Source organism: Natator depressus, chromosome 10, assembly GCF_965152275.1.
Source record: "Natator depressus isolate rNatDep1 chromosome 10, rNatDep2.hap1, whole genome shotgun sequence".
Classification (NCBI taxonomy): Eukaryota; Metazoa; Chordata; order Testudines; family Cheloniidae; genus Natator; species Natator depressus.
Genome location: NC_134243.1, coordinates 44,799,931 through 44,814,995, shown reverse-complemented (window position 1 = coordinate 44,814,995; position 15,065 = coordinate 44,799,931). Strand labels below are relative to the sequence as shown.

The 15,065-nt window shown below is 46.2% G+C and overlaps 1 protein-coding gene across 1 annotated transcript in view; it reads right to left on the bottom strand.

Annotated features, from left to right (window-relative positions):
- Positions 1 to 442: 442 nt before the first annotated feature.
- RBPMS2 (RNA binding protein, mRNA processing factor 2) overlaps positions 443 to 15,065 on the bottom strand; it is a 95,353-nt gene continuing 80,730 nt past the window's right edge. Inside the window, exon 8 of the mRNA XM_074965952.1 lies at positions 443 to 461. The gene's annotated coding sequence lies outside the window, so the exon portion shown is untranslated. The remainder of the gene's footprint in view (positions 462 to 15,065) is intronic.

The window sequence follows — 15,065 nt, the reverse complement described above, 5'->3', positions numbered from 1 at the left end:
AGCCTGATCCAAGATCTTTGGTATTACTGTATGTATTTGATTCCTTTAACCAATTTTAACTCTCACCTTTCTTCCTTCCTTCCTATAAATAAACCTTTAGATAATAGATACTAAAGGATTGGCAACCACGTGATTATTGGGTAAGATCCGAGTTATATATTGACCTGGATATGTGGCTGCTCCTTTGGGATCAGGAGGACCCTTTGGTTGATGAAACTGGTTTTAAATAACCACTCATCATTAAGTTTAGTGTCTGGGTGTTGAATCCAGGACTGGACTGCCCAAGGAGGCTGCATTTATGACTTCTCGTTAGCCCGTGTGGTAAGACAGACATTTACTTTTGTTGCTGGTTTGGTATATCTCATGGAAGAATAACCAGGGTGAGTCTGCCCTTTTCCCCAGCAGCTTGTCCTGAATTTGGTATTCTCAGTTGTGACCCACTGAGGCATGGTGACACCAGCCTAAAAAAAAGGAATGAGAAAAAGCTTTTAAAGTGATGACTGGAAAGAAAATATTACAATAGATTGGCCAATATGGTTTTCCTATCAGCTCTAAGACACCTGAAGGTGTATTTACAGAAGATAAAAATGTTACTACTTTTTCCAATTGCAATGTGTTTTCTTTTCTTACTAAGCAACTCAGTAAATAGAAATAAAGTCTTAAACATTGTAATCTATTTGTATAATGCATTTGATATTTCTCCAGCACAAATGAAAACACGTGCCAGTTCAAGCTACTCAAGGTGTAAAGATTCAAAACACCAAAACAAGTGTAAAAATTAAACTTGCATTTACAAATAACTGATCTAAAAACCTATTTTAGCCTCTGGAAACTGTTCAGTTTTAGAATGTAATATAGAAATCCTGAGTGTGTATCTACTGTGACCCAACTGGATGATTCTTAACTGTACCTTAATGAAAATGTAATATGACACTATGTGTTTTAAATGTTAAGAAAATTTGCCCTCTAAAACAATGTCATTTTCAAGAGCATACTCATATGTCAAGGTTCTTTCCCCTCTCTGAACTCTAGGGTACAAATGTGGGGACCTGCATGAAAGACCCCCTAAGCTTATTCTTACCAGCTTAGGTTAAAAACTTCCTCAAGGTACAAACTTTGCCTTGTTCTTGAACCCTATGCTGCCACCACCAAGCGAGTTAAACAAAGAACAGGGAAAGAGCCCACTTGGAGACGTCTTCCCCCCAAAATATCCCCCCAAGCCCTACACCCCCTTTCCTGGGGAAGGCTTGATAAAAATCCTCACCAATTTGCATAGGTGAACATAGACCCAAACCCTTGGATCTTAAGAACAATGAAAAAGCAATCAGGATCTTAAAAGAAGAATTTTAATTAAAGAAAAAATAAAAGAATCACCTCTGTAAAATCAGGATGGTAAATACCTTACAGGGTAATCAGATTCAAAACATAGACAATCCCTCTAGGCAAAACCTTAAGTTACAAAAAGACACAAAAACAGGAATATACATTCCATTCAGCACAGCTTATTTACCAGCCATTTAAACAAAAGGAAATCTAACACATTTCTAGCTAGATTACTTACTAACAAGTTCTAATACTCCATTCCTGTTCTGTTCCCGGCAAAAGCATCACACAGATAGACAGACCCTTTGTTCCCGCCCCGGTCCAGCTTTGAAAGTATCTTGTCTCCTCATTGGTCATTTTGGTCAGGTGCCAGCAAGGTTATCTTAGCTTCTTAACCCTTTACAGGTGAAAGGGTTTTGCCTCTGGCCAGGAGGGATTTTATAGTTCTGTATACAGAAAGGTGGTTACCCTTCCCTTTCTCTTTATGACATCATATATTAAGGAAGTTAGTAAAGAGACCTGTTCTAAGGCTGTAATAACCTGGTAGGATTAAGAGCACTCCAGGAATTATTAAAAAAAAAAAGTCCCAGGGGCCCATAGACTAATTCAAGAAAGGAAACATTTTTATTTCCTGATCGAGAAGCAGAGGTATATACAATAAAACTCCCTCTGATTTCCATCAGGATGTTGCCTGATCTTTAGATTATGTATTAATTATATTGATTACTTAAGAATCCCCAGTTATCACTTTGAGGGTTGCCAGGTTCTTGCCCCAAGACCAGGCCCAGTATTATTCAAATTATTATATAGTTGGGAACCCCAATGTGCACAGTTGCAACATTCACACTATAGGAACTCTTTTGTTTATGAATATAGTTTATTAATACATTTAGCACAGTCACAAACAACCCAACTCAGTAAGGTAGATAGAGATACTACAGAATGTACATCTGCACATCCATATACTCACACCATCCCTTGTAGGACAACATGAAATGTTAGCCATCATCTTCCTCAACACCATCACTTTCCCCATCATCACCAACGGCCATCATTCTGGCTCCTCCCAAGGACTACATCTCTCATCCCTAGGCTGGGATGCCACTTTTATAATACGTTACACTGATGCCACTATGTTTGATGCATATTCAGTAGGAGATTTTTCCCCTTTTCCATATTTGTCTTTCCTCACCTTACTAATGTTGGAGTGTTTTTTTCCTATAGGTTAGTATATCAATGATCTCAACTTATTATCATATATGTCCATTCGTTTCCATGGCTCTTTTGTGGTTAGGTATCACATTTGTTATTTCTGTCCTCACTGGTTATTTCGGTTCTTTCCAAGTTGTGGTGTACCTGTTAAGTTTAAAAGGGTATTGTCAAGGTTCCTTCCCCACTCTGAACTCTAGGGTACAGATGTGGGGACCTGCATGAAAACCTCCTAAGCTTACTTTTACCAGCTTAGGTTAAAACTTCCCCAAGGTACAAATTAATTTTACCCTTTGCCCTTGGATTTCCACTGCCACCACCAAACTTTATCTGGATTCCTGAAAAAACGGAGTTTGGACACATCTTTCCCCCCAAAATCCTCCCAAACCTTGCACCCCACTTCCTGGGGAAGGTTTGGTAAAAATCCTCACCAATTTGCATAGGTGACCACAGACCCAAACCCTTGGATCTTAGAACAATGAAAAAGCATTCAGTTTCCTACAAGAAGACTTTTAATAGAAGTAAAAAGAAAAGAATCACCTCTGTAAAATCAGGATGGTGAATACCTTACAGGATAATTAGATTCAAAACATAGAGAATCCCTCTAGGCAAAACCTTAAGTTACAAAAAAGACACACAGACAGGAATATTCATTCTATTCAGCACAGCTATTTTCTCAGCCATTTAAAGAAATCATAATCTAACACATACCTAGCTAGATTACTCACTGAGTTCTAAGACTCCATTCCTGTTCTGTCTCCGGCAAAAGAATCACACAGACCCTTTGTTTTTCTCCCTCCTCCCAGCTTTTGAAAGTATCTTGTCTCCTCATTGGTCATTTTGGTCAGGTGCCAGGGAGGTTACCTTTAGTTTCTTAACCCTTTACAGGTGAGAGGATTTTTCCTCTGGCCAGGAGGGATTTTAAAGGGGTTTACCCTTCCCTTTATATTTATGACAGGTATGAACTTAGGAAAGCCCCTATGCCAACCTGCTTTAACGCATCTTCTATGTTAAAGGTCACAGCCATACACGGACTTTATGCTTTAGCTCACCACCATCTATCTTGATGCATCTGAAGAAGTGGGTTTTTTACCCCACGAAAGCTTATGCCCAAATAAAAGTGTTTGTCTTCAAGGTGCCACCGGACTCCTTGTTTTTTATCTAGGAGAAAGGTCCCAAACATATGTGTGCTAACCTTGCCTTAGCTCAACAAACAGGAGCTGTGTTACAGCCCAAATGTACTCTAATATAAATCTGTAAACCTATTATAATGAAACAAATAATCAAACCCATAAGAAACTGATAAGAAAAGACACATAGGTAAGAAAACAGGCCAGCCTTAGATGTATATCATGTATCAATTATGTACGTCAGTTCATTGCCAGGACACTTCTGTGGTTGACTCATGTATCCGTGGTCAGAACTTCCCCTTAAACTCTGTTTTCAGCTCCCCAAATACTTGGAGTGTTCTGTTGAGCCGTTTAACTGTGCAGAACTTATCTGTTCAAAGTTCATAGGCCTCAAGCCTTATGCCAACTTGCTGAAGCTAATGTTTTACAGGATACAGGCCTGTTTCTCGCAATCCATTGTGGAAGTATAACATTGTATAAGTATAAGGTTGTATAAGGGGACATGCTGGATACATTGTATATGAGAGGGCATGCCAAAACATGTTACAAAGTATCTGAGGGAGCACAGGTAGGGACAGTTAGCTTTTGAATGGAGAAGCAATTAAGATAGAGCCAGCACGTCTAAGAAGCAGGCATCAGAATGGAAGGTGTGAAGGGCAATTAGTTAAGTTAACTGGAAGCTGTTAAAGGAGATTGTTAAGGGTGGCAGGTAATTGAAGATACGTGACTGGTCTCAGGGATCTCGAAGGGTGGTGACTAAAAATCTTTTTCTTCTTTTGACTGTAACTTCTCTGTAACTTGTTCTCCAAAAAACTGTATAAATTAAGAGACACAAGCCCCACTCGGGGGGCTCACTTCTAAATGTATTAGCAGAGCAGCTTTGCTAATAAAACAGAGTGGTCTGATAAATTGTGAGTCTGAGTCAAACTTTGACACCTGTTTCTCGCATTACTGCTGAATATAATGCAAAGCAGAATATAATGCAAAGCGGTAAATCTAATAAAGGCAAGCTAGCCCACTGGGCTACAGTAGCAGTGAATATAACAAAGGCAAACTAGCCCACTGGGCTGCAAGGAGCAACTGAAATGTCTAAGGGAAGCACTGACAATTACACTGAAAATAAAACTGATCAGCTTTATGGGGGAGACTTCTTCTCTCAGCCAAAGCTCACCAGAAACTGCTCTCTCCTGGCTCTCATCCTATCAGCTAGGTGACAAGGAGCTATTTACCCACATGAAGTGCTTTGAGTGCCCCTCTGGTCCCTGAGCTGCTAGCGCTGCTGCTGGTTGCAGGGGGTGTTTCTAATTGGGCACACAGGCTCTCAGCCACCAGAGGGGGCATTTGGGAACCTCATTAAGGCCTTGTTTACACTACAGAGTTTTGTCAACAAAAGTTATGCTGCTTTAATTAAACCACTGTTGCATGTCCACACTATGTTCCTTGTGTTGGACAAGCACATCCACACCAGCAGCTCTTGCATTGACCCAGAGAGCAGTGTACTGTGGGTAGCTATCTCACTGTGCAACTGGCTGGAGGGTGCTTTGGCGAGGGGTTGCATTGCCTCATGGGGCAGCGTCATGTGAGGCAGGTTTCTCAATCCCATTGTTCCATGGGCATCCTACTAGATTGCCAGCCACTTTGCAACTGAAGTGTGTGTCTGCAGAGGATGAGGGGTGAGTGTGTGACAGGGAATGTGCATGTGTGTGTGGCGGGGGAAGAGACAGAGACAAAGTGTGTTGCCATGCTGTCTCTAAGTTCAGACAGAAGCCTGAGCCACCAATCCTAGGGAGGGGGATGCCCCCTCCCTAAATGGTGCCCCCGTTCTTGTGTAACAATGAGCCTGACTTTGCACTAGAGGCTGCGAAGCTTTGCCCAGGTCTGCTTCTTGCCCAGGTCAGCTCCTGCCCAATGCCCAGAGGAGATAAGAGAATTACATGGCTGCTATCTGCCCCATGTGACTATGGTGATTACACTCCACTCTCCCTTAGGGAAACAGCGCAATCTCTGAGCTCAGTAACGCCTTGGGTGGGGGCAGTGTAAATAAAGCAGGAGAAAGCCTTCCTCTGACTGTGCTTGTCCTCTTTCCCCCAGTCCCAGTAGCACAAGGAGCAGGATCCAGGGGAGAATTCACCTCTGCCCAGGGCCAGCACTCTCCCCCGTCCCCAAGCACATAGATTGGAATGAGCCACCTGTGGAGCAAATGGCCCCCGCTCTGGGTGAAACAAGGACCCGGGGGGTGCGGGGGAAGCGGAGAAGTTTATTGACATTTTAGAGACTTATATTTTCTGACCTCAGCACTCTTGGGGGGCAATTGCGGTTTGTTACATGCCCTGCAGATTGGACCGCACCTTGTTGAACACAAGCAGGTCTTGGCTCAGAGACACCACTGGCCTCCCTGCTCTGGAGGGATGTACCCTGCAGCACCCAATAGCTGACGCAGTGTATGCCCCCTGGCTGGCATGTTGTGCAGGGCAGCACTGACTCTGCCTCTTCCTCACCACCCCACCACTCCCCACCCATCTGTGCAGGGGCGACTGCAGCCTGTAGAGGCTGCTTCCCTCCCCTTCTCTCTGGGATGGGGGCAGCCAGCCTGTGCAGGTGAGGGCAGGCCCTGATCTGGCCCTTAGAGCCTTCAGCCCCCCATAAGGTGTGAAAGTGGGTATTTCTAATAAACTAGCTCTTTTGCCTTGCTACTGTATGTGTGTCTGTGTATTTGCACGCATGGTATGTGCATGTTCGCGTATGTGTGTATATGTACATGCATCTGTGTATGCAAGTGTGGGTACATGTGTATGGTGTTTTACTGGGTGCCTAAAATTTTGCACAAATTGTACTGTGGGTAGGAGGGGAGGCTGGTTCTGGACAGGCTATTACAGACCAGGGAAAGGCCGTTGATCTGCTGCTTCTGTTTTTGTCATTGTTGGCATTTTTAATTCCCTGGACGGGCCACTCAAGCCTGCATAGCCACTCTCTCCAGGTGTGATCCTTCTCCCACTGACGGCAAGAGCAAACTCCCCTGGAATCCAAAGGGGCAGGATCGTGCCCTCTGTTTATATGCTCATACATGTAAATAAATCACCACCAGAAGGTCATGCGGTCCACGCGATTAGTTTTACAGCATGTGATCCAAGTGTGTATCACTCGCCTTTGGCTGCATCACCTGCCTTCTGCTCACTAACACTTCATGGGACGTGACTGGCTGGAGAAATCAGACCTCCTTCCCATCTTACAGCTCTCAGGCTTGTTGGAACACAAGCCAGCCTTCCCTCCGTGCCATGGTGTGGTGTCAAGGGAAGGGGAATAGGGAGAACTCTGGGGCTGTCTCCCTCCCAACCACACTCAGCCCGGCTAGAACTTTGCCAGCAGAGAGGCATGTACACGGATCTGCTGGCTGCCATGTGAATGCCTTTTCAATCCACTGTGGCCCCTTTGTCTGCCATGCGTGAGTAATTTAAGTTGAGACTCCTTATTCCACTGGGCATTGCCCCACCAATTGGTGGCAGGGAAGAGCCCTTGGTGGGGTTGTTATTGGTTAAACTTCCCCTTTCGTTTCTGCAGAAGTTTCTTTACTAAAGGCTTTGACCTCAGTTGTTTTAACACCTGAAAGTCACTGATTAGGCCTTCAGGGCACAGTGATTTCTTTGCTCAATGCTTCCCAGCACTCAAGGCTTCACTACACAGAAAACTGATGCCAGTGTTAGCTAAGGTGTGAATTTACACCTATCTAGTTATACCAGGATAACCCACAGCTATTCTGATCTGAGAGACCTTTCCATGGGTTAGCTTAGGTCATATGTAGGTAAGGGTTTAAGCTCAAGAGAAAAAATCCAACTTCCACCAGAATGAGTGTCCTCACAGGGGTTATGCCAGCATGGCCATAGCCGTCTAACTCTACCAGGATAACTGGGGGCACTTTCCTATCTCCACAAGCCCTTACACCCTGGTGACCTGGTATCAGCTAGATAACGAGGATACTCTGAGCCCAATGCAGTCACTGAGTTCTGCGCTCTTCATCTCTGGTAGCTGGCAGCCTACGGGCTATCACCGTGTTAGGGATGGGGAGGCAGAGCTAGCCCTCCTGGCCCCTCCCCTGCCAACCCTAGATTATTCCCCTTAGGAATGGGACTCTTCCCCCTCCTGTTGGGAGACGGGTCCTGTCAGTCAGAGCTCCCCACTGAGAAGATTTTCCTGACATTTACCTTTTCCTAATTTCATCCTGTGACCCTGATTTACACTGCATCCCCCATCAGCCTCTCAGCAAATTCCTCTCCTCCTTTGGCATTCCCCCCGCAGATACTTAAGGACCATTCCTCGTCCCTCCTCAGGCACTGGCTAAGGCCTTGTTTACACTTACAGGTTGTCCTGCTCTCACCACACCAGTGTAGTCCCAGCAGCACAACTTCCCTAGTGTGGATGCAGTTATGTCAGTATAAAGGGGGTTATACCAGGATAGCAGATACCTCTCAAGGAAGGGGAAGGAGCTCTCCCAGAATCAGGCACCTCTATTCCAGGAGAACTGTGTCCACACCAGGGCCTGTACTGGTAGAACTGTATCAATAAAAAAATAGCATCTCTAGCCGACCAAGCTATAGCGGGACAATCTAGGTATAGATCAGGTCCAAGCAAACCATTTATATTTCACTATTTAAATCTCTCCTATCAAACACCCCAGAAGGCTCATTTTGTTGCCATTTTGCAGCTCCGACTCATAGTGGCTTGTTCTGCTGCCATGGTGGGTTGCTATCTCACATCTAATATACTGACCATTAGTCCCCGTTCCCCCACAGGCTCTTCTGGCATCCTGCTTTCTAAGCATCTCCCTCCTATTTAGGCTGACCAGATAGCAAGTGTCAAAAATTGGGACAGGAGGTGGGGGGTAATAGGTGCCTATGTGAGAAAAAGACCCAACGACCGAGACTGTCCCTATAAAATCGGGACATCTGGTCACCCTACCACTATTCCTTGCCAATGAGTTGGGTCATTCTACAGAGTTGTTTGCACTGGCCTTGGTTCAATTTCCCCTTTTTTTTCCTTAACCAAAGGCCTGATCATTATGTTCCGGGGCAGACTGCCTCTGCCCTGAAAAGCATTTCCAACATTACCCAATTTAGTACCTCCCATGAATGTAACCAATGCTGCTCACTCTACCTAACAGATATTACACCTCCCCACAACTCAGTACCTTGCCGTTTAGAACAGTGGGCTGTGAGTGTTAGTTTCATTCTGATCAGCTGTACTGAAAACATGCTCTCGCAGATGACACGCCTTTTAGCCACCAAGTATTTCCAAGCAGTTTATTACAGCTTGCCGTGTTTCACCTGCTAGCTGTAGGTGCTGACAGATTTGGAAGCAGCGCTAACTCCTTGCTGCCTTCAGTGTCCACTCTGATTGCCCTGCTTTCTTTGTCCAGTCTGAGCCATTTCACAGTTTGCCCAGGTGCTGCTCAGGCAGCCCGTGCATCTGCCTCACAACAGGCGAGGTAAGGCCATTCACAGAGATTTCTGAAGTAACCCGGTGCCTCTGGTGAGCCACAACAATGAGTTAAAGCAGTAAAAACTCGTTCACTTTTGATACTGAGTTAAGAGCTCCATGAGGAGCTGTCCAGGAAGCAGAGCCAATGAGTTTTATAGGTTCTGCAAAACCCAGGAGCTATGCTTAAGCCCCATGACCTCACCTATTAACCATTTGCCTATATACAGGCATAGAGCACTCCTGTAACACAACCCTCCAGCCAGTTTTCAGTCCATTTCACTCTTCGATTCAAACCAATTTGTATTTTTAAGATTTCCTGAGACACGGTATCGGAGTCTTAGCTCAAAATGCATAATTTATTTCCCAGCAATTCCCCTCAGGTTAAATTTGCAGAAGACACGAAAATTGCTGGAGTGGTAAATAATGATGGGGACTGATCAGTAATACAGAGTGACTTGGATCACTTTGTAAAGTGAGTTCATTTGCAGTACGTGTGTTTTGATATAGCCAGAGGCTGTCAAGGAACAAAGAACGTAGGCCACACTTACAAAATATAGGAGCGTAGTCTGGAAAGCAGGGATACTGAAAAGGCTTCAGAGGTCATGGCAGATAAACAAATGACGATGAGCTCCCAGTGCGATGCTGTAGCTAAGAGGGTGAATAGTGAGTGGGAGGTGCGAGGTAGTGCACACAATATTAATGAGAACATTATTAGAACAGAATGGCCCTGGTGTCCACACTTCGAAAAGGATGTTGAAAAGTTGGAAAGGGTTCAGAAAAGAGCTACAAGACTGATGGAAGGTCTGGAGAACATGGAGAGACTACAGAAGCTCTGTTTATACTGTTAAGGTGAAGAGGTGATTTGATCACTGTCTGCAAGTACTTACATAGGGAAGAGATGTCTGATACTAGATGGCTCTTTAATTTAACAGAAAAGACAGATCAAGATCCAGTGGTTGGAATTTGAAGTTAGACAAATTCAGACTAGAAATGGGGTGCAAATGTGAGAGTAAATTAGCTATTGGAAAAAACTTACCTAGGGACATGATGGAGTCTCCATCACTTGTGGTCTTTAAGCCAAGACTGGATACCTTTTTAGCTCAATCAGAAGTTACGGGATTCATACAAGAATTGTTGAGTGAGGTTCTGTGGCCTGTGTAATGCAGCAGGTCAGACAAGATGGTCATAATGGACTTTTCTCTCCCTAGTTACCACTGGGGTTTTCATTTGTGACTGGGCTGGACTTGGTTTTATCTTTTCCTTTTAACCGGAGGAGAAGATTTTTTTCTTTGCTTTAATCCACTAACTAGTTAAGCTGCCTCCTCCCTGGTGTGCTGAACTCCCCCCCCCCCCCCGCCCACCACCTGCAGCTCCCCTACACACACTCCATCTGGGCCCTATCTCACCCAAAAGCAATTGCACCAGGTAGCTTTGTATCCACAGCTAGCCAGGACAAAGCATGGACCATTCCCATCCGCCCAGTGACACCCATTCAGTTGGCCTTGCCTTTGACTCATTCCCTTCAGACACTCAGACTTTCAAGGGAACCAGTGATGAGTTTGGTTTAATCACTAGTTGAGCATGAGGGAGGAGTACTGCGGAAAGGGATCTGGGGGTCAGAGTGGACCACAAGCTAAATATGAGTCAACAGTGTAACTCTGTTGCGAAAAAAGCAAACATCATTCTGGGATGTATTAGCAGGAGTGTTGTAAACAAGACACAAGAAGTAATTCTTTAGCTCTACTCCGTGCTGATTAGGCCTCAACTGGAGTGTTGTGTCCAGTTCTGGGCGCCACATTTCAGGAAAGATGTGGACAAATTGGAGAAAGTCCAGAGAAGAGCAACAAAAATGATTAAAGGTCTAGAAAACATGACCTATGAGGGAAGACTGAAAAAACTGGGTTTGTTTAGTCTGGAATAGAGAAGACTGAGAGGAGACATGATAACAGTTTTCAAGTCCATAAAAGGTTGTTCCAAGGAGGAGGGAGAAAAATTGTTCTTAGCCTCTAAAGACAGGACAAAAAGCAATGGGCTTAAATTGCAGCAAGGGTGGTTTAGGCTGGTCATTAGGAAAAACTTCCTAGCTGTCAGGGTGGTTAAGCACTCAAGTAAATTGCCTAGAGAGGTTGTGGAATCTCCATCACTGGAGATTTTTAAGAGCAGGTTGGACAAACACCTCTCAGGGATGGTCTAGATAATACTTAGTCCTGCCATGAGAGTAGGGGACTGGACTAGATGTCCTCTCGAGGTCCCTTCCAGTCCTACGATTCTATGAATTCGGAATTGTTAATTATTTATGTAGCCCCCACAGGGGGCTGGGCACTGTGCAGGGAGATAATCAGGCCAGGGGAGGGGCATTCAGGGTCACATGCCCCCCACCACTGCTCAGTCACATGGTGCGCCTGGCCCCCATTCCTGCAGGGCAGCCAAGGCGGCGAGCAGCAAGCTGTGCAGAGAGAGGCAGGAGGAACAGCTGGGAGCTGCAGAGAAGGGCTGCTGCTTTCTGGGAGGTAGGGAGCACTGCTTTCTGGGACAGAGTGGCTGCTGGGGGTGAATGCATGACTCAAGCTGTTCCAGGGCTGTGCCCCCTATCAGCGGGCACGGATCATCTCTGGAGCTTGCATTTCAAATAGGCAGAGCCAGGGAGAGTGAAGTGCAAGTGGGTGGCAAAGGGGGACTTGCACTTCTCATAGTTCCATGGGGTTTATGAGAGTTGATTTGTTTCCGTGGGGAGGGGTGGAGTCCTGTGTCCTGTTCTGGGTGCTGCACTTTAGGAAAGATGTGGACAAACTGGAGAGAGTCCAGAGGAGAGCAACAAAAATGATAAAACATTAGACAGCCTGATCTATGAGGAAAGGTTAAAAAAAACTTGGACATGTTTAGTTTTGAGAAAAGAAGACTGAGGGGGAAGCAGATAATGGTCTTCTAATATGTTCAGGGCTGTTGTAAAGAGGATGGGGCTCAATTGTTCTCCATGTCCACTGAAGGTAAGACAAGAAGTCATGGGTCTGCCAAGAGAGGTGGTTTGGGGGAGGATCCCGCACGAGGAGAGGGACAAGGACCGGCGGAGGGAGTCACAGCAATCAGGGGCATCTTGGGATGAGTATGGAGATGAATGTGGGAGAAAAACATGAGAGGGCAGCTAGTGATGGGTCTGGGCAGAGGGCAGGCGGCAGAAAGGTTGACAGCAAAGAGACAGAGGGAGATTCAGGTGAGTAGGGCCTTGAATGCCAAGGTGAAGAGCTCAGATTTAACGCAGAGGATGATGGGAAGCTTATAAAGGGAGCTGAATGGAGGGGGGATTGTGTATCGAGGAGATGGTTGCTGTTTTCTATGTATAATGCAGACAGAGCTAGCCAGCCAGCGCCCTCTTACAGTAGTCATCTTGGCTCAGGGCCATTTTCTTTTCAGAGAGGGTGGAGAAGGGCCCAATCCAGAGACTCCTAGAATGATAGCGATGTCGGGCTGAAAGGGAACTCAAGAGGTCATCCAGTCCAGCCCCCTGCACTGAGGCAGGACCAAGTAAACCTAGATCAGCCCTGACAGGTGGCTGTCCTACCAGGTCTTAAAAACTTCCAATGATGGGGATTCCACAAACTCGCTGGGAAGCCTGTTCCAGGGCTTAGATATTCTTCGACTTAAAAGCTTTTCCTGACATCTAACCTAAATCTCCCTTGCAGCACCCTCTTGGGGCTGACTGCAAGTTACCTTGGCCTGTTACAGAATGGTTTTGGGGGCGCTAGTAGTGAATGGGCTCTGACCGGCCAGGCTGGCTTGCAGCCACTCAACTAAACAAAACAAAAAAAGGGCCTAAAAGGGTTAAGTGTGGAAATAAAAAACAGTAGTGTTTCTTGCCAGAGCCTGATTGTAAATGTACACGCCCCCTCTTAAAAAAAATAAAGTAAAAAACGGCTGTGCAAATTGCTTTAGACGAACAGTCTCACCTGCGAACCCTGGCCTTGTGTGTGCCCAGGAATTCCCCATGCTGGACCAGCGCCTGCTATGAGCCCTCAAGGAAATGCTGGAGGGTCCGGGACTGTCCGTAGCAAAAGGAGCATGAGCATTAATTCTTGCTTGCTTGCTAAAAAGCATGTATTTAATAATGCGTAAAGGCTAAAAAGCTTATTATACTTTAGCAATAAAACCAGTTATACTTATGCACCTGGTGTGGCTTCATTAAGTGTATCCGCGCCCCACCCCTTGGCTCAACACACCCAGAACAGGACACAGGACTCCAGCTGAGGCCTCACCAGTGCTGAGTAGAACAGAACAATTCCCTCCCACGTGTTACATACCACACTGCTATTAATACGCCCCAGAATGATATTATCCCTTTTCACAACTGCAACACACCGTTGACTCATACTCTATTTGTGGTCTACTATAACCCCCATAACCCCAACCCTGTTCAGCAGTACCACCCCATAGTCAGTTATTTCCCATTTTGTAGCTGGGCATTTGATTTGTCCTTCCTAACTGTAGTACTTTGCACTTGTCTTTATTGGAGCACAGGACCTTTGGCCTATGCAGGAGTTCAGCACTGAATGGAGCCTGGGATTCTGTGAAGGGGGAATTTCTCCCAGAGGCCCTTGCCCTGTGACTCCCCTCAACTTGGAGCTTTGCTAGGCTGCTTCCCTCCATGGGGTCCTCAGCCAGGCACGCTGTCCTGATGCCCTTTGCCCTGGGAGGGCTCCTGCAGGAAACACCCAGCAATGGGAGCCCTCTGGAAAATGGTGGCTTCTGGCCTAATGTGGGGAAAAGGGAATGGTAAAACTCCATTCACCTGGGTGGGCTGGTTCCAGAGGCCTGCCTGCCTCCTTGCCATTGGTCCAGATCATCCCCGCAGCAAACACTGCCCAATGGATGGGCAGAGGAGCCCCACAGCCCTTGACAGGCAGAGCAGAAGCAAAAGGGTTACTAGCTGGAGAGAAGCAGAGAGAAAAGTGCCTCCACAGAGCCAGGCAGACTAGCTCAGCCCCAGGCTGGGGTCAGCATAGAACCAGCCCTATATTCAGGGGGCCACAGCTGGTGGCCCCTCCCCCAGACTCTCAAGAGAAATCTGTGCCACAACGGCATTTAGGTAGTGAATGGTGTAGGAGACATTGTAATTGTACTGCAATGGGGTCCCTGAGTCACATGCGCACTGGCACAGTGGCATGGAAACCCGTCCCTGCACTGGGCACTGTTCTAATCTGGCATGACAGCCAAGCCATGCCCTTGTGATTGCTACAGAGACGCATTATGTAAAGCTGTGTGCTGAGGGTGTTTTACTCTTCTCCAGTTTCCCTGTTCATATCACAATTTTATTTTCCTGAAAATCCTTGTTGCAGGCGTGGCGCTCTGTTGTTTTTGTTTCTTGACTGAGTCTGAAAGGCGCCAGTTGGGCCTCATTCTTTGTTCAGTGCTTTCGCTATGCCCAGAGAGGCTGCAATTGTTCAGTCCCTCCTGGAAGCTGTTCTTAATCTGATTTTTCCCCCCGAGGCATAACATTTAGATATATCAAGAGCTTTGCTCTGCAAGCCTGGTCATCTAGCTCTCTTTCTATCAGTTTTATCCTGCCGCCCATCACCGTAGTACACAGCTTCATTGACTATGACAACTTTTCCAGCGTTCATGGGGAAAACAAGGGTTGGTTTTCTGCAGCAGGTTTCACATAAGGGCTCTGTATATCATCTAAGATCAACCTTTTTGGACTCAGGACCCATTTGTAAATGTTTATGGCCTGTCGCAACCCAGTAAATAGTCTGGGGGTGGAGGCCCTGTGGTGGTTTTGGTCGGAACCTGCCCCACAGGGCACTGGGTTCTGCCCAGCACTCACCCCTACAGTGGCGGTTCCTGCAGCTGCTGTGCTGTGGGGCTGGCTGGGCTTGGCTCTCAGCTCCGGGATTGCAGTGCTGCTCAGGTTTGGCCCTGCCCCTCTGACTGGACCAA